Source organism: Tenrec ecaudatus, chromosome 7 (genome assembly GCF_050624435.1).
Source record: "Tenrec ecaudatus isolate mTenEca1 chromosome 7, mTenEca1.hap1, whole genome shotgun sequence".
Classification (NCBI taxonomy): domain Eukaryota; kingdom Metazoa; phylum Chordata; class Mammalia; order Afrosoricida; family Tenrecidae; genus Tenrec; species Tenrec ecaudatus.
This window is the reverse complement of record NC_134536.1, coordinates 85697202-85716171: the sequence shown is the minus strand read 5'-3', so window position 1 is coordinate 85716171 and position 18970 is coordinate 85697202. Positions and strand designations below refer to the sequence as shown.

Below are 18970 nucleotides of genomic sequence, written 5' to 3'. Positions count from 1 at the left end.
AGTGGACTTGGAGAGTGGTGGGCGCCCACCTGACGGCGTGAGGAAGGGACGAATTTCAGCCAAACAGCAGCAAGAGGAAGGAGGAGCTGAAAGGGACTTTCATGAAAGTCATCCAGGTCTGGGGAAACGCTTTCCTCAGAAGTCTACTCGATGGCCGCACATCCCCCTACTACCTTCCCCTGAGCTGCTGACGTCAGAGTCCCTGGGCAGTGCATGCGGTAAGCTGGCCTTCAAACACACATGTTGGCGTTTGGAGACACCCAAAGGCACCTCAGGGACAGGCCTGGTGATCTGTCTCCCGGCCCGGAAACCAGGGCACCCCTGGTCTGGATGACTCACTGGCAGCTAAGCACAATGCCCATTCATCAGCCCTTCATCGCTTGGCGAGCCTGGCAGGGCTAGCCAACACTCTGGGGTGCGGTGACAATGGAAACGGGCCAACCCCACGATGAGCTTGGTGGAGCTTCAGGTTGAGGAAGAAGACTGACAATACACAAATAAGTAAATGAATATGAAGTCTTCCAGGTAATGGGAATCGCTCTAGAGGGAAAATAGCGCAGGAAAGGAGATGACAGGGTGTAGAGGGTGGCAATGTCAAGGCGGGATTATCCAGAAAGACCTAACTACAAAGTTGACGATTGAACATTGGAGCAGTAAACGTGAGAGCCCGTCACATGTGGAGAGACACATGTGGGAAGGAACAGTGTGTCAGGCAAAGAAAACAGGCAAGTGTCAAGTTTCTGTGGCCAGGACATGGCTGGTGCCGCCAACGACCAGGGAGAAAGAGGTGGCAAGAGGATGCTGGGTAATGAGATCAGAGAGACTGAGGGGCCAGTGTAAACTTTCTGTCTTCAACTCTGAGTAAGAGGAGAAATCATTGGCAGGACACCCAGGCAATTTGAACCAGCAACATCACTTAGTCTAAATTTCACCCAGTTGTGTGAGACCGTACCACTGATGTTATGCCTGTGTCTGGAGTTTATGCCTCGATGTGAACAGCATCTTCACTCTTAGACCCAGCCCTGATGTCTGGCTCCGAGCCCAGCAGTTCTTGGGTACTGAGCAGGGGTGGGATTCAGCCAGTTCACACTGGTTCCATAGAACCAATCACCTAATCTTTGTGTGGAGTTGGCCAACCTGTTGTTATAAAATGGCACGTGTAATCAGGTTCTCTCTCAGGTGGACAGGAAGGTAGAAATCACAAATCTACATTCCTCATCCTTTTACGGTTCATCTGTCAGCAGGCCCTGTACATCCCATCTACAGGTATAAAAAAGTAGACAGAAGTATGCTTGCCATATTTATTTACTCACTCCATAAAACGTGTTGTACTTTAATGAAACACGACATTTTTATGAAGTAAGCAAGCGTATCACAGCAAGAGAACAAGTACTGAACAAGCGGAGGCGGGCGCACTGGCGTTCCTATGCGCTCTGTGCAGGCTCCTCGTTCCCACGAGATGTTCTGAGTGAACGGCGCAAACCCTGAAAGGGTCCGAGGAGCTAAAAATATTGTCGGAATGATTGCTGCTAGTTCAGCAAAAGCAGAAAGGGGTGTTCAAAGATGAGTAAGATATTTTCAGAGAAAATTAGTTGCCTGTTTCTAATACATCAAACACAATGACTGGGAGCTAATTGGCCTTTCTCTAAAGGCATGGGAGCCTACTCCTACAGTGAAAAGATGGTCCAGGATAAATCACGCTCCCAACGATGCTTGTGTAACAAAGAAGGATATTGCAATAAGAAGCAATATGGAACTATCTTCGATAACAGGTCTATTATTTGGGACAGGTATTATTTAATATTTTAAAACGCTTTCTTAGAACATGATCTAGTTTTGTGTACTTCCTTTGTTGTGCTTATTTAAGTATTAACTGTATAAAATAATAAACGACTTTCGGTATATCTGGTTTTTCAAATATTTAAAGCAGTCATTAGGTCAGTGTGACCTCGGGTGCACCCAGGGTTAGAGATCTGTGATTCACTTCCGATGCCATGGCTTCAGCTGCAACAACCGCAGTACCACTGGCTGGGCGTGAGCTAGCAGAGGGGATGTGAGTGGGAACTTCACTATCGGAGCCCTCCTTGCATCTCCTCGCTGCCCCTCGTAGTTAATCTGTCCCAGCAGAGGACAAGTGATGCACATGACTGGGGCTGCGTGGGGCTTTTCCCGAACATTCTACGGGATAAATGGCTAAACGTGCTCCTTCTGCTAACAGTAATTGGGAACCAGGTCTTCCTTCACCTTACCTGGTGTGCAAAAAAGCACTTTATAGTGGTTTGGAGAATGACCGAGTGAACAAAACCTTCCTTCCCAACTTGATGTTCTCACATGTGGTAGGTGCCAGAGTACTACTCCAAAGGGGGCAGCCTCCAGGCAGGAATAATCTGAGGAAGGGTGACATCTAAGTAACAAAAATCAAAAACAAAAAAAACTTTTTAAGCATGGCGGAGAGTAAGAGCCAAGAGAAAAAGAAAAGACTCTCCCCTTGTTGTTTGGTGGTGGCGCTGGTTATGAAGAGTCTTGAGGTAAAGATGGCGCTGGCCATGTTCTCTCCAAAACTCGGCAGGTGAAGAAAGCAGCCTCTGTGAAGTTTCCGGTGCTTCGTGGTGCAGACCAATGGTTACCACGGGTGCGGGAGGAAGAGCTTTTCCTTTGGGGGCATTGAGTTTATGTTACTTGTGATGGAAGGATTTGGAAAAGGATGTCAACAGTCGTTGCACAACACAGAGTATGATCAACAGTACTGAATTAGACATGTAGAGGTTATTCCATTGTGGAATGTCCTGTTGTGTTTATTTGTGCCACAATTTTTAAAATTCTACTGCTAACGACGAGTACAAGGAAGAAGAAAATGTTCTACCATTGATTGTGGTAATGATCGTGCAGCTCTGCTTTCTTTTGGATGTGACTGAACGATTGAATTGCATGATATGTGAAGTGCAAGCAAGGTCTGCCATCTGCACATCACAGGTTATTGATAAGCCTTCATCCAATCCTGATGCCACATTCCTCTGCCCTAAGCCAGCTTCTCTGGTTCTTGGCTCAGCATACAGATTGAAAAACTATGGTGAGAAGATCCAACCTGGAGGCACACCTTTCCTGATTTGAAACCATGCGGTGTTCCTTGTTCTGTTTGCACAACTGCCTCTTGATCCATGTGCGAGTCCTGAATGAGGACAATCAAGTGTTCTGGACTTCCCATTCTCTTCAAGGTTATCCATGGTTTATTTTATTTAAATTAATCATTTATTAGAGGGCTCTTACAAATCTTATAGCAATCCATCATTCAATTGTATTAAGCACACTTGTACATATGTTGCCATCAAATTTTCCAAAACATATTCTTTCTACTTGAGCATTTGGTACCATCTCCTCTTTTTTTCCCTTCCCTACCCCCCTCATGAATCCTTGCTCAATTATATATTATTATTGTTATTTCATATCTTATACCACTGTTGTCTCCCTTCACCCATATTTCTGCTATTCACCCCCTCGGGGTGGGTGCTTTATATCCAACCTTGTGATGGGTTCCCTTTTTCTCCCCCTTCCCCCTTTCCAATGCCCACCATCCCCTACCCTCATGATGTCGCTACTCCCACTATTGTTCCTGAGGGGTTTACCCATCCTGAATTCCAGGTGTTGAGAGCTCTTATATGTACCAATGTGTGTACTCCAGTCTAGCCAGATTTGTAAGGTAGAACTGGGTCATAATGGTCGGGGGGTAGGAAACATTCAAGAACTGGAGGAATGATACTTGTTTCATTGATATTATATCGCACCCTGGTTGAATTATCCCTCCCTTGTAACCCTTCTGTAGGGGCATGTCCAGTTGTCTACAGATGGGCTTTTGGTCTCCACTCCAACCCCACTTGTTTGTATTGATATAATTGTTTGTTTTGAATCTTTTGAAACCTGTTCCTGTCAACACAGGTTGGTCTGCTTCTTCCAAGTGGGCTTATTTGCTTCCCTGGTAGATGGCTGCTTGCTTAACTTCAAGCCTTTAAGACTCTAGACACTATATCTTATTATAGCCAGGCACCATCCACTTTCTTCACCACATTTGCTTATGCACCCATTTTGTCTTAAGCAATTGTGTGGGGAAGGTGAGTATCAAAGAGTGCCAAGTTATTAGAACAGTGTTTTTGTGTTTAGGTAGGCTTTGAGTAGAGACCCAAAGTCCATCTGCTATCTTAATACTTAATATATAGATATATGTGCATTGACCTCTATTCCTATCATCATAAATTAATATATTTACATGTATACATGCCTATAACTACACTTCCATGGATAGCCTTTGCCTCCTAGTTATTTCCTCTATTTCCTTTCACCTTCCTCCACTATCATGCTCACCCTCCATCTGACTTTCCATAATTCCTTTCAGATACATTACATTTACATTACAGATTACATTCAGATACATTACATTACATTTAATCATTATACATTATATAATATATTACATTATATGCCCTCCTCACCATCAATTTTAGATCTCTTATTGTTCCCTTATCCCTGAGCTTTTTGGCTCCCCCCCACCCCGTCCCCTCTTCTCCCATGTGCCACTGGAACTGCCATTCCTGTTTTTTTCTTATCAGGATTGTTTGCCCTGCCTATCTTATATAGATAGACATAGACCAAAAGAAGGCGGGGGGGGGGGGGACCGACAAACAGTTTCAGGTCTGTCTGCTGACCCTTATGAATGTTTTCCAATCAGGTCTGAGGAGGTGCCAAGCCCTGCCCCCCAAGTTTAAAAGTCTATTTTCAGGATTCCTTGGGGACTTGGTTCCTTTGCTCTCCTTGCTGCCCTCCTGTTCATGGGGAAGACAGGGCACACTTTCCAAACAGAGTCTCCAGTGCTGTCCACTGTAGCACTATGGGCCAGTGAGGGAGCATTAGAACAGTCCCTACAGTCCTTTCTGTGCATTGGGTGCTGCGAGGTCCCAGGGTTTGGTGAACCATGATAAGGTTCTTCTCTCTCTCTCTCTCTCTCTCTCTCTCTCTCTCTCTCTCTCTCTCTCTCTCTCTCTCTGTGTGTGTGTGTGTGTGTGTGTGCCTGTGTGGCCTGACAGATCTGCCATTCTCCACAGGCTCTATCTTCCATGCTGTCCTCTGTATTATGTTCTTCTGGAGAGGGGGTCAAAATAGTTCAGTTCCAGCCTGGCCCCTTTGTCCTCCCTGTTAGTTCACTGCTCCATGCCATGTTCAAGGCATCCTAGTCATTCACAGGACTTGTTTGCAATGAGTTGACTCACCAACTTCAAACCCCAAAGTTGAGTCAATTCCCAGGTATGGTGACTTTATCGGGCACAGTAGAATAGCCCCCATAAGTTCCAAGGTTGTAATCTTATGGAAGGAGACTAAAACATCTTCCCCTTATGGAATGGCTAATCCGTTCAAACCACTGACCTTTAACCACCTGTGGGATGTATATGACCCCCAATTTATATCTCTAAACATCACTGCGACATCTTGTTCCCATGCAGGAAAGATCTCTCACCATATTCCTTCCCTCCTACAGCAAAGCATGAGCCTCTTAAAGACAGCAACAGCCAACCCCTAGTAGTTCTGGTATCATTAGGATGATTGGTTTAATTTAGTATCATTCAAATTAGGGAGCTTTGAGGCTGACAGGAGACGTTCATCGGATGGGCAGCAGAAAGTAGGACTGTCCTGGTGACCGTGCTTAGAGGACACTGCGTTAACGTGCGCTGCCGTAATCAGCCAAATCAAGCCTTTTCCTGTCACCCTGCTTCCAGAACAGGGCTACCCCATGTGTCCCCGAGCGGAGATGCTCCATAAATCTGTTTTTTAAAGTTTTCTTATTGAGTTCTTGAAATGACTACCGCATGTTTTTCTTCTGATTGGAAAGGTTTTTAACCCACCATTCATAATCTGACCCAAAGGGAAAATCCAGCAAAACTGCAGGCATTCTGTAAGCCCACCACAGTCACCAGGGACAGCAGCCCACTTCTGCAGAGGGCCTGGCACTGAATGAAGTCTTTTCAATAGATGTCTACTGAGTGTCTGGTTACTTCACCATGACGACACCCCACCATCCCTCGGGTGGGCGGGGTCGAGTCACAGGCAGAGGTGGTCCCTCAGTCTGCCCATGATGGCGCCCATCCTGTCGGCCCGAACTAGCATCACGGTGTGCAGTGGCTTCACTGGGACATCGTCGAAAGACCACCTGCCCCCCAGACGGGTGTCGCTGTCCTCCAACTCGAGGGTGGCCTCCTCATAGAAAAACTCCTCCTCTGCGTTGGCGAACAGGAGCTCCGCCTGCCTCTGGCCGCTCCTCTCCTTGGTCAGGGCTGGGCCCGCCTGCACAAACGTCTTGCTGATGAGAAGGTAGGAGCACTTTCCGCACAGCTTGTGCGCCTCCGCTAGATCTTTCTGCAGCTGCTGGTGCCTGGGCAGGGCCACCTGGGGCAGGACGTTGATGAAGCGCTCGCTCAGGAGGAGGTCCACTTGCCGGGCACTGTCCCTGAGCAGTTTGCCCAGCCGTTCACCCAGGTCCTTCTCGCAGCAGGTCAGAATCCACTTCTGAATCTGCTCAGCACACGGGGTCCCCTTTCTCTCGGTTAACTTTAAAAGGCTTAGGAACCGAAAACCTCATCTTCATGCACACCCACATCGTCATCACCGTCTTCCGACACACCTGTGTGCTTCAGGAAGAGCTGCTGCAGTAAGTTCTTAGCGCCATCGTAATCGTTGGCTGAGATGGAGTCAGCTTCAAATTCAATGTTCACTTCCTCGTCCACGACGTCGTCATCGTCATGGTCGCTGTCCTCCCCTTCATCCTCTTCCTCCTCGACATTTTCCTTCTCCTCGTTGCCCCGCGCTCGCCTCAGGCCTGGAAGCCTTGCAGCCGCCCCACACACTGCGCCTGCGCAGCGCCCCGCCGGCATAAATCTTCCTGAAAGCAGACCGCCTGGCCTTTCTTTCCCAGAGAAGCTAAATGGGTGTGAATCTCAACGTTTGAATTACTACCAAAACAAAGCCCACTGGCCTTGAGTCAAATCCAATTCACATCAACCCGAGACGGAGCTTCCAAGAGTGTAAATATTTGCTGGAACAGATAGTCTTCGATTGCTCCTGCAGAGAGTCTGGGTTGGAACCATCAACCTTCTGGTGAGCAGGCCAATGTCTACCCAACAGTGTCACTAGGGCTCCTTCAGGATTACTAGATGGGGATGAATCATTTGCGTTACCCAGCAACTTGGTTGGATTAGTAAAATGACTTATATAAAAGACATTCATAGGGTCATTCCACTTCCTGTTAACTATATCGGTTTGAGACTTTTAGTTGTGATAAGGTTTCCTATACGAATCCTTGGACAGTATGAAGTACCCTATTGAAAACTAAAAACTGAAGATGCTTGACCTGAATCTTCTTACTCTGCTCTGGTTCCACCAAAGGGTAACATTGCCTGCACAGATCAAGCCAGTTGCCCTAAGGTCAATTCCAGTTCCTGGTGAGCCATGTATGTCAGAGGAGAACTGTACCCCACAGGGTCTTCAATGGAAGACTTTTCGGGAAGAAGGCTTCCAGGTCTTTTTTCAAGGTGCTTCTGAGTGGAGTTGACTTAACAGTCTTTTGGTTAGCAGCCAAGCAGGTTGTGTTATTCCAGGTAAATTGGAGAAACAAATTCATAGGCATTCATATGTGTACAAGAAAGAGCTTCATATAAAAAGTAATTGTATATTAAGAAAACATCCCAGCCCAATCCAGATCAAGTCCATAAGTCCAATATTAGCCCATATGTCTGATGCCAGTCTATAAATCCCTCTTCAGACACATACAGCACATGCAATGACACCAACTGCAGGAAGATCACAGGCCAATGGGTAGAGAGTCTTGTGGATCCAGTGGCAGTGGAAGCATCTCAGCGCTGGCGTGGTACTTCATGTGGCTCCTCCAGCTCCAGGGCTCTGGCCCCATCAGTGTGGCTCCATTTTGATTATCAAGAATGTCTAGCAGACAGTGTGTCCTACCTCCAGCGAGGAAGGTAGGAGTTCCCAGAATCCTCAAGAGAAGGCCATACCCACACAGAGGCCTCACTGGCTATGACCTGATAAACAGGCTAGACTCCACCCCTTCACTTAAGTTGACAGGAGATTATGTAACTACCACACATGTTAACTATTTGCACCACTCAGGATCTCCAGCCCTGAGCAAGCAGTTCATAAGTATCTATTGAATTAAATGGGAACATCTTGTGAAAAGATGGTTGATGTCAAGGTCAGCGTATTCTCAAGAATAAGGAATATCAATGGAAGTTTTCCAGGCATGACCTCATGAGATATAAAGCAATCAATGCTTTAGGACATAGTTCTTACTGCAGTAGAGAAAAAGGCCAGGATCAAAGATGGGTAGGTGTCAACCAACTCACCTGGATGGGGTTTGCCTCTTCCATACAAGAGATGGCAAGTGAACAAACTAAAACCGAGATAGAACAAATTGACTGGAGAGATGTGTCTGAAATAACAACTAGGAGTCTTCACAGGGGAAAATATGGGAGAAGAAGCAACCATAGAAGCCTCTGAGGTTTTCAGCCTAGGAGTATAGGTGGGCCTAGCACCATTCCTCAGGAGACCAACCTTTAGGAGATGAGGAAGTTTGGGGCATGATAGGGACATGCAGGGAGCTAGCTCTGTTCTGAGCACACTCCCAGGAGGCCACTGCATGGTTCTAGAGATCAGGAGGAATCACAGCTGGGGCACCTACTGAAGAGTCTCAGGGCCCAGAAGTGGGGGAGCTCCTCCAAGGAGAGAGTCCACTGATCCCTGAGGAGCATCAACAGCATACAAGAGCCCTCCATCCATCCCTTGCCAGGTCCCTGACTCTAAATCTGCAACGAGGTTGCCCCACGATTCATGGCAGCCTGTCCTCAGAGTCCCCTGAGCTGCCTCCAGAACAGCTTGCCTGCAAGGTATCATTCTTCCAGGCTGCCATCCCTCAGAATTATTTTTCTGTTTGCTAATAATATTCAGGCATGCAAAAGTTTGGCTCACAGCTTGGACTTAATCTGATGAAAATCCATATTCACCCGGAGCAGGTTATTTCAAATAAGTGATGTTTATTTGACCAGACTCCATTATACCCTCAGCTATATCTCTGCTTACAAAAAAATAAAAGACTCAGCCCAAGGTTCTGGAGACCATTATTGTGGTTCCTTCATTCCCTGGAACACAGTAACCCCAAGAAGAGACAAATTAAAAACTAATGAATTCTCTCTACCAGGTCTCTTGCTGTCAAAGATATTTAAGCAGATAAAAGAGTTCGGGGTGCAGGAAATTTTCATTGCTAATGTTCTTCTTTGTAGTTGTTAGGTAGGGAAAATTGGTGAAGAAAGTGAGAGAGGGACAGGGCAGCCGAGATGAAACTCAAAGCCTACATTAAGGAAAGAAGGCAGTCAGCGATGAGAGCATGCAGATGTGTGGAGTATTTTTAAACGTGAATCGTGCCGGGGGCAGGACACAACAGCATATGGAGAATGTTGGCGTAAGAAGCAAAACATTTCTATACAGGCAGCATTGCCTAAAGTCTGGTCAGCTCTGACTGGAAAAATGAGGTTTTCTGGACTAACCTGAGGCCAGTAACAGAAACTTCTATTATAAAACCAAAGAAAACAAAAGTCTCTGGATCAGTCCCTTCCTGGGAGACAGGAAGTGGTTTCACACATGGTGTTCTGCAGCCACGGAGTGCTTTCTGTTGATGCCACGATGTGGTCATCGCCAAAAGAAACAGGTGCTTTCTATTGGGAAATGAATTAAGATGCTAACCAATAATCCAATATACTCGTTCTTCCCCCCAAAACACACATTAGTTGGACTCTGAACTGAAGCAAAAAAAACACTCTTAGGTGAACTCCAATATCCGCCAGATTTTTACCCTGAAAAATTACCTGGTAAACTAGAAGAGAGCCAAAAATACTGCTGAATACCATAGAAACGTTTATTAAACAAAAATATCAAAATATGAAGCTATTGTTTCTCAACATGTAGTCCACTTGGATCTATATACACAGGGCCTTCAAAATGTTCCTGGAATGAATATCATGAAAAACTATGCATAAATGTCAAAAAAAATTACTAAAAATAAACTCTTATTTATTGTAACTTATCCTGAACATGAATCCCTAAAAAGGGCAAGACATCAGTTTGAAAAAAGCCCCTAGCAGAGCAACATGAATTCTGCAAAGAACAAATAACAAAGTAAGTGATGGTAAATTTGGGGGGTGTAAAATGGTGATGACATCATTAATACTTAATGAAAAGTGTATGGAGGCAATCCCTTGAAGAAATCAGAAGTTTACAAATGGTTAACTCAGTTTAAGAAGGGATGAGTCAATGTTGAAGATGAAGTCCACCGTGGCAGATCATCCACATCAATTTTCAAGGAAGCAAATAATCTTGGACACATACTAATTGAAAAGGACCAGCAATTAACGTTAGAAGCAATCGTTACAACTTTGACTTCCAGTCAGTTCAGCTTACATAATTCTGACTGAGAAATAAAGGTGATTACTCGATGGATGCTGAAGGTATGACGCCTAACTCAATTGTTGACCAGTGGGATCAAGGCCTTGAAGCATTTCTTCCAAGAATTGAGACACAAGATGAAGCGTGACTTTACTAAAGTCAACCACAAGCTAAGCAATGGTGAAAGTGGCACAGGCAAAGCAAAAGCAGACAGGTCAACAGGAAAGGTCATGGCAGTAGTTGTTTGGGATGATCGAGGCATTATTCTTGTTGACATTCTGGAAGGCCAAAGAAGGACAACATCTGCTTATGAGGAGAGGATCTTAAGAAAGTTAGCCAAAGTGTTAGCAGAAAAATGCTGAAAGGTTCACCATGAATATTTCTCCATCACAACAATGTTCCTGCTCATTTTCCCATCAAGCAAGAGCATATGTTATCATGAGAGATTTGGTTCCTTCTGACTTAATTTTATTTTCTGACCAGGGAAAATCTTTCAAAGGCATCCATTTTATGTTAATAAAGTTAAAAAGAAAAACTTGGTCAGCATGATTAAATTCCTAAGACCTTCAGTCCTGTGGCATAGAAGGTTGAGTCTTGGGCTGTTAACCACTAAGTCAGTGGTTCAAGCCCACCAGCTGATCCAAGTTAGAAGATTTATAGACTCTGAAATCCACTGAAGTCATTCTACTATGTCCTATAGGGTTGCTATGAGTTGAAGAGACTCAATGGCCTTGCATGGGATTCAGTTCTTTAGGGATAGATTAAATACCTGGTAGCATCATATATATATATATCACAAAGTTCCTTTGTGTTTCTGAAGTCAGTGTTTCTGAATCTCTAACCCTACTCCAAATAATTCTGCACGCTTTTATTTACATCAATTCAAAATGGAAGTTTTGGTCTCCTTCAGGGATGCAAATTGTGGTCCTTTCCAATGTTCTTTGAGCTTCAGAAACAAATAAAAGGTCTGAAGGGGGAGGATGAGGGCTATAAGATGGATAGAGTAGGGTGTCTGAATGAAATTCTTATAGGACAGCCTTTGCTATTCTCAAAGAATAAACAAGTGCATTCCCATGATGGGACTGAAGCGGGGGGGGGGGGTCTTCTGCATATTTTGCTTGTCTTTTTCTCACCGCTGGAGTTTTCAGTTTCCTTAAAATTTCTTCCTAATAAGTCCCTGTGACCATCCTATGTCCTTGGACCCTCTGTAAGCAGAATGACGCACTATCCAGATGTGCACCATTCTGAAAACTTGCTATGCTCGAGCCCATTGTTGCAGCCACTGTGTCAATGCATCTCATTGAGAGCCTTCCTCCTTTTCGCTGCCGCTCCACTTTGCCAAACATGATGTCCTTCTCCAGGGCCTGTTCTCTCGTGATAATATATCTAAAGTAGATGAGACAAAGCCTCACCATTCTTGCTTCGAAAGAATATTCTGCCTGTACCACTTCCAAGACAGATTTGTTTGCTCTTTTGGCAGATCATGGAATTTCAATACTCCTCCTCAACACCACAGCTCAAATGCAACGATGCCCTTCAGTCTTCCTGAGTCAGTCTCCAACTTTCACATGCAAGTGAGGCAACGGAAACTACCATGGCTTGGGTGCCATGCACCTTAGTCCTCAAAGTAGCACCCTCGCTTTCCAACACTTTTAAGAGGTTTTATGCAGAATATTATCTACTGCAATGCGTGCTTTGATCTTTTGACTCTTGCTTTCATGAACATTGATTGTGGAACCAATAAAGATGGGATATTTGACAACTTCAATCTTTTCTCCATTAATCATGATGTTACCTGTCAGTCCGCTTGTGAAGATTTTGGTCTTCTTTACATGGAGTTGTATCCACACTGAAGGCTGCAGTCCTTGATCTTCATCAGCAAGTGCTTCAAGTCCTCCTCACTTTCAGCAAGCAAGGTTGTGTCATCTGCATATCGAAGGTTGTCAATAAGCCTTCCTCCGATCCTGATACTACATTCTACTTCACATAAGAAAAGTTGAACAGAAAATTTAAATGGCAGCTAGAGAAGACAAAGTAAACTATTTAATGAAATGCACAAATATCACCCCTTTGGGAAGCAAAAAGCACTAGTCATGACCTTCTGAGCTGGTCTCTCTGCATGGAATTGAACTGGCACAACAGATCCCCTCAGAAGCCACTGCTTTGATTGGGCATTTTTGAAGGGCACCCAACAAGACTAAAGGTGTTCTGGTAACAGAGTGGTTATGCATTGGGCTATAATCCACAAGGCAGCAGTTCGAAACCACCAGCCACTCCATGGGAGAGAGACAGGATTTTCTCCTCTCATAAAAAGTTAGTCTCAGAAACTCACAGGGGCAGTTCTACCCTGTCCCATAGACTCATGATGAGTTGGCATAAACTCCTAAGCCTTGTAGCGTAGTGGATTGTATCTTGAGTTGCTAACCACAAGGTCAGCAGTTCGAAAACACCAGCTGCTCCATGGAAGAAAGATGAGACTTTCCTCTCACAAGGACAGGTCTATGAGTCACTTTGACTTGATGGCAGTGAGTTTGTCTTTCGGTTTATCTGCAGGCATCCAGTGATCAAAAGGGCATATTCAGACATATTTTGTTTGCCATAAAACCATGTATGTATGAACTGAAGTCCTCATGGCAATAGTTTTTATTTCTCCTCGCATTTTCTAAAACCGCTATAGTATTGCATTTGAATTATGGTGCTGGTGAAGACTATTGAAAGTGCCATGGATGCCAAACAAATAGATGTGGCTTGGAAGAAGTACAGCCCGAATGCTCCTTAGAAGAAGCAAGGATTGGGCATCTTCATTTCCTGCACTTTGGACATGTGATTAGAGAAACCAGTCCCTGGAAATGGCCCTTAGGCTTAGTGAAGCACAAGACTCTCAATGAGATGGGTTGGCACAGGGGTTGCAGCCATGGGCTGAAGCACAGCATCCTTGTGGGGGTGGCATGGAACCAGGCCGTGTGCCGCTCTGTTGTACATGGGTTGCTACGAGTCAGAACAGACTCAAGGGCACCTAACAATGAAAACCAAAGTACCCCAAAACGGAAACATCCAGCTTTCTGAACCATACCTGAGGCAAAAAAGATTAGAATCGGTTTTGTTGTTGTTGTTGTTTTCATATTTATGATTTTATTTCTCTAGAAGCACTCCTGATACCAAAATGTGTTCGACAGGGTTCTCTAGAGATAGAATCAGTTTCAAGCCTGCTTCATAAATAGACTGTTATGCTATTTTAAAGAGATGACTAACATCTTGCGGTTTGGAGCACTTTAGGAAAGAGATTATACCTCGGATGAGTAACCGTTGTGTGCTTAAACGTGTGCTATGTATGAAACAGCTGGGGTTTGTCAAATTGCATCAATTGCGCAGAGTTCTGGAAGCAGGAGCTCCTTAAGATGAAGCTGTGATGAGTCAACTGATGACTCTTTCATTTGAGGCCATCAACCAAAGGATCACTGGAGGGACAAGTACTGAGCTTCTCTACCCAAGAACTGGAACTAATGTGCATGCTCCTTGGAAAACACGTACACCATCCAGTGGATTGCACTACAGTGGGTTGTGCTACTCACCATTTACGCAAAGCATCAGGGGAATGCTTCAAATATGCTCAGACCCAAGCCCAGAGACTCCAACATGTGTATGATGGGGGTGGGGTCTAGCAGATACCGGTCATTTGTGGTTTGGAAAGGCTCTCCAGGACTTCTAATATGCAGTCACACACACACAAAAAATCTCTGCCTTGCCCAACCTAGCTTGTGGTTGAGTCCCTTTTCCTTCTAGTTATGTTTTTTTGTTGGGCCAGTGAATATTGTTAATATATGTCTTCCACAGATGGTGCAAAGCCTGGTCTCATTGGAAGCTAAGAGAGTCAGTAATCATCTCTAAGCAAGGAGTAGTGTCATCTTGCTATGCACCTTAGGAAAATGAGATGCAAGCAGGATGGCAGGACTGAGGAGAGAGAGCAAGGGACAAGAAGACCACTTGGGCACTGGACCAATGACCAAGGGTTTCAAAGCCACAGGGAGAGGGGACCTGGGGATTGAAAGAGACGGAAAAACCCAAACCCGCTGCCATCAAGCTGATTCCAACTCATAGTGACCCTATATATTGTTATAAGATTATAAATATTTATAGGATCAGACATCCTCATATTTCTCCAGCAGAGTAGTTGGTGGATTTGAACCACCAACCCACAGCAAAAGCAAGCATGATATGAAGCCAACAAATTCTATGACTGTGAATCCTAGGGAAAGGGGTGGCAAACTTAGGCTTTCACGCTATACATGGATCTTTTGGTACATACATGTGGCTCTGGAGTAAAATTGGAAAAAATAGTAAGGATATTATTCAGATAATGATGATTTCATTTTGTGTAAATATACGTTTGTGGCTCTCAAATCACTTTTTAAATTGCTGGGAGGGACAGAATTGGCTCTTCCATCTCAGTAGTTTGTCCACCCCTACCCTAGGGTAAGGACCCCCACTGGTATAAATGGTTAAGATTGATGATTCAAACTCACCAAGCGACTCCATGGGGAGAAGACCTGGCAGTCAGCTTCTACAAAGATTATAGCCATGGAACCCCCATGGGGCATTCTACTCCAGCACATGGAGTGGCCATGAACAGAATGTTTGTGAGGAAGGACTTGAGATTAAAATATCAAACAAGGAGAAATAAAGTTAAGAATGGCAAATATAAGACCAGCTTACTTGGAAAAGGAGAGAGAGCATCCTTCTGCCTGGAATAGACATCCTTCTTTTTCACCAAGCCCTGGAAGGGCTGGAGCCAATTTGAGGGAGTGGACGCTTGAGCTGGGACTGTGGGTTTGTATTGCAATAATTTGTGTGTCTGTCCAGAGGCTGAACTGCTGAAAGCCAGGGTCGGTATTGTGCAGGTTTCATCGTCTCCATTCCTAGCACAGTAAGCATATAATGGGCGCTCATATTTTTGTTTTTTAAAAGGTGAATGACATTGGGGAGTTGAGAACAGTCTCCCTGGGGATCTCACTGATACGGAGTCAGCCAGATGACAAAGATGGCTCAACATAACGAGAAGTGAAAAGTCCTCATTCACCTGGGCTGCAAATGGCCTTTGTGCCCACGAGGGTGCCTGCCTGGTCCTCCAGGGGGCAGTGTTAATGAGGACAGATTCCAGGTTGAGTCATCCTGGTTGTGCCCATTTGGTTTCCAGGGTGGGCAGCCTCTAACAAAAGCCATTGTCTGACTATGATCCCTATCCTGGGTCCCTGCCATCTTTCTGGACCTGGACAGAAGCCTAAGAGCAGACCCTGTGTCTGCCCTTGTTAGGGGCATGGGTGGGGCAAGAAATGGACTTGACCAGGCCAACCTGGGGAGAGAGGACAATGCCTCTTGACTCAACAGCAGAGAAAAATCCCTTTGAATGGGATGTGTAATGGTCCTGACAATGATCGTCACCTAGGGCCAGTAGAGCACAAAGGGGCAGGTTCTGTGACACTTCAGGACTACCATGCTCTGCATTTAAATCTCCCTGAAACCCCCCTTTATTTTTCTGAGCTCTCTGACAAGACACAATGAATGCGCTTAATTAATCAGTCAATCAATAGACAGTGATTATCAGACAGCTGCCATGTGCCTACCACAGAGGAACTCACCCGTGTGCAGACTGGAGTAAACCGGACCTCCGGACGTTCACTCCCTAGCTGCAAATGCTCCCTGTTCGACCTGATGTTCCCAAGGCCACCTCTCCTTACACACATTTGCTAAGCAGGTTGATACCTCCTGCACCAGGAAATCGATCATGCCATCTATCATTCTATTTTTCACATGAATTCTCCCTGCATGATTTTCCCGTTGTCTGCCAGCTCCCCTCCCCACCACTGCCACCCCACTCTAATCCCCGCGGGGGGGACAGCATCGTGTTGCCAATTAGAAGTACAATATCCAGACTTCTTTGTCTGCAACGCTGTGAATGCTTCATTTTCACATTTCTCTTTGGCTGGAAGTGTTAACTGCCAGTTTCCGGCTTTGAGGGTGGGCTTTCCTTCCCATAGCTATGAAATGCGGTGTAAATTTGTACTCCCTTCCCCTGCCCTGCGGGCTCTTCTGTTCCATTTCTCATTCCCTTTGTATCAGAGACCAGGAAAATTCAGCATGGTCTGTGGGCGCTGATGTTGGCAGCCAAGTGGGGAAAGGGAAAGAAAAGGTTAAAGACAGAGGAAGAAGGGAACTGAAAGAAGAGGCCAAGGGAGTAAAGAACTCTGGGGGCTTGGAAACAACTCCCTGAACCCATGGTTCACGGTGGGCTTCGCCTTTCAGTGCCTTGAACTGCCTTAACATTGCCTGACGCATGTCTGAGCATACCCTTGGCAAAGGTAATCATCATGGAAATGAAGTCGTGTTGCAAAAACACAACTAAAACTGAAGGGAAGAATTTAAGTTATGGTGCAGGAAAGAATATTAGCATAAATATTCAGAGCCTTGCCTCTTCTCTGCCAGAGAGAGTTCTGGGCTGTTTCCATGTGCATAACAAAAACAGTGTGGGAGTTGGGGGGTTGGGGAAGAACCTCCACGCTGGTGAAGTTACTGAGAATAGAGCAGTGAAGGAAGAGGAGCCAGAGGCCCTGTCCCAACATCAGGTTAGAACAACTGGGGGAAAGAGACTTTGAAGATGTGGGCAATGAGAGAAAGAAATGGCTATATTTGGGGTCCGCAAGAGAAGGAGGATTTTGATGTGTTTTGTGTATAATGACTGTATTCTGTCTTCAGTATTTTCACGCACCCACATAGTAACAACTCAGGTTGTTGATGTTTTGGGTGATGCATTTTATTGTGAAAGTGATTTTGGGGGGGGGCATGTATCAGCTCATGTTAATGTGCTGGGTGCATTTCCTAGGGTTGTTATAACAAATTACCATAAATGGGAGGGGCTTAAAATAACAGGAATTTATTGTCTCACCATCTCAGAGGGTAGAAGTTTAAAATCAAAGTGTTAATAAGATCAAATTAAAGTATCAGCAGGGCCATGATCCCTCTGAATGTTCTCGGGAAGAATCTGTTCTGAGCTTCTGCCCGTCGCCAGTATAACTCTTGGTTGGTGCTTCTTGGCCTGTGGACACCTCCCACCAAGCTCTTCCTCTGGTTCCACATAGTGCTGGCCCTGCCTCTCCGGGGGACTGCCTCCAAATGACTCCCTTCTTACAAGGCCATTGACCATTGGATTAGAGCGGATTTCCAAATAACATCACATTCATTGGTACTGGGGGGTGAGGATTTCAACATACTCGAGGGCATCTACAATTCAACCTACAACCTATGGATTACAGATAGGTGTGGAATCGTTGTACAAAGTAAGTTTGAATTGAAGCTGGCTAGCACAGTGAAGTCTGTGAGGAGGGTGTCTAGAATAAAAAGGGGAAATTGTAAAACTTGAACTTATCAAGGATTTTAGTTAATGTGTGTCCACCATAAATGATCGTGGAAGCAGCAGTTATGAATTCCAATGGTTTGGGGAAATTATGATGACAACATATGTACAAATGTGCTTGATACAACTGAAGTATGGATTCTTGTAACAGTTGTAAGAGCCACCCACAAGATGATTTATTCAATAAAAAGAAAGAATTCTTTTTTTTAATGTTTTATAAAGGACTTTTATTGGGTGGACAGATATTTACCATAGTTGTCTTCTTGTTCAAGTGTTCTTTTTTTTTCAAGGTTGTTTTTTTTATTTTTTTATTTTTTAAACATTTTATTAGGGGCTCATACAACTCTTATCACAATCCATACGTATACATACATCAATTGTATAAAGCACATCTGTACATTCTTTGCTCTAATCATTTTTTTTTCAAAAAGAAAGAATTCTAATACTATAGTTCTCTGAGCAAATATGTTACTCAATACTTATTTAAATTGTGTGTCCCTCTCCACTATCATGATCCCAATTCTACCTTACAAATCTGGCTAGACCAGAGCATGTACACGGGTACAGATAGGAACTGGAAACACAAGGAACCCAGGACAGATGATCCCTTCAGGACAAGTGCTGAGAGTGCGATACAGGAGGGAGGAGAGGGGGTGGGTTGGAAAGGAGGGACCGATTACAAGGATCTACATATAACCTCCTCCCTGGGGGATGGACAACAGAAAAGCGGGTGAAGGAAGAGGTCAGACAATGTAAGATATGCCAAAATAATAATAATTTATAAATTATCAAGGATTCATGAGGGAGTAGAGAGTGGGAGTGGAGAGCAAATGTTTTGAGAATAATGAAGGCAACAAATGTACAAATGTGCTTTACACAATGGGTGTATGTATGGATTAGGATAAGAGTTGTATGAGTCCCCAATAAAAAAATTTTTTAAGACGTATTTAAAGTGTTAAAGAACAAAGATGTCACTTTGAAGACTAAGGTGTGCCTGACCCAAGCCATGGTGTTTTCATTTGCCTGTCATCCATGTGAAAGATGAATCAAGAAGACCGGAGGTTTTTGAAC

The 18970-nt window shown here is 44.7% G+C and overlaps 1 pseudogene; it reads right to left on the bottom strand.

The window, feature by feature from the left end:
• Window positions 1–6084: 6084 nt before the first annotated feature.
• On the bottom strand, window positions 6085–6914 carry LOC142452412 (BRCA2 and CDKN1A-interacting protein pseudogene; annotated as a pseudogene).
• Between the last annotated feature and the right edge of the window lie 12056 nt (window positions 6915–18970).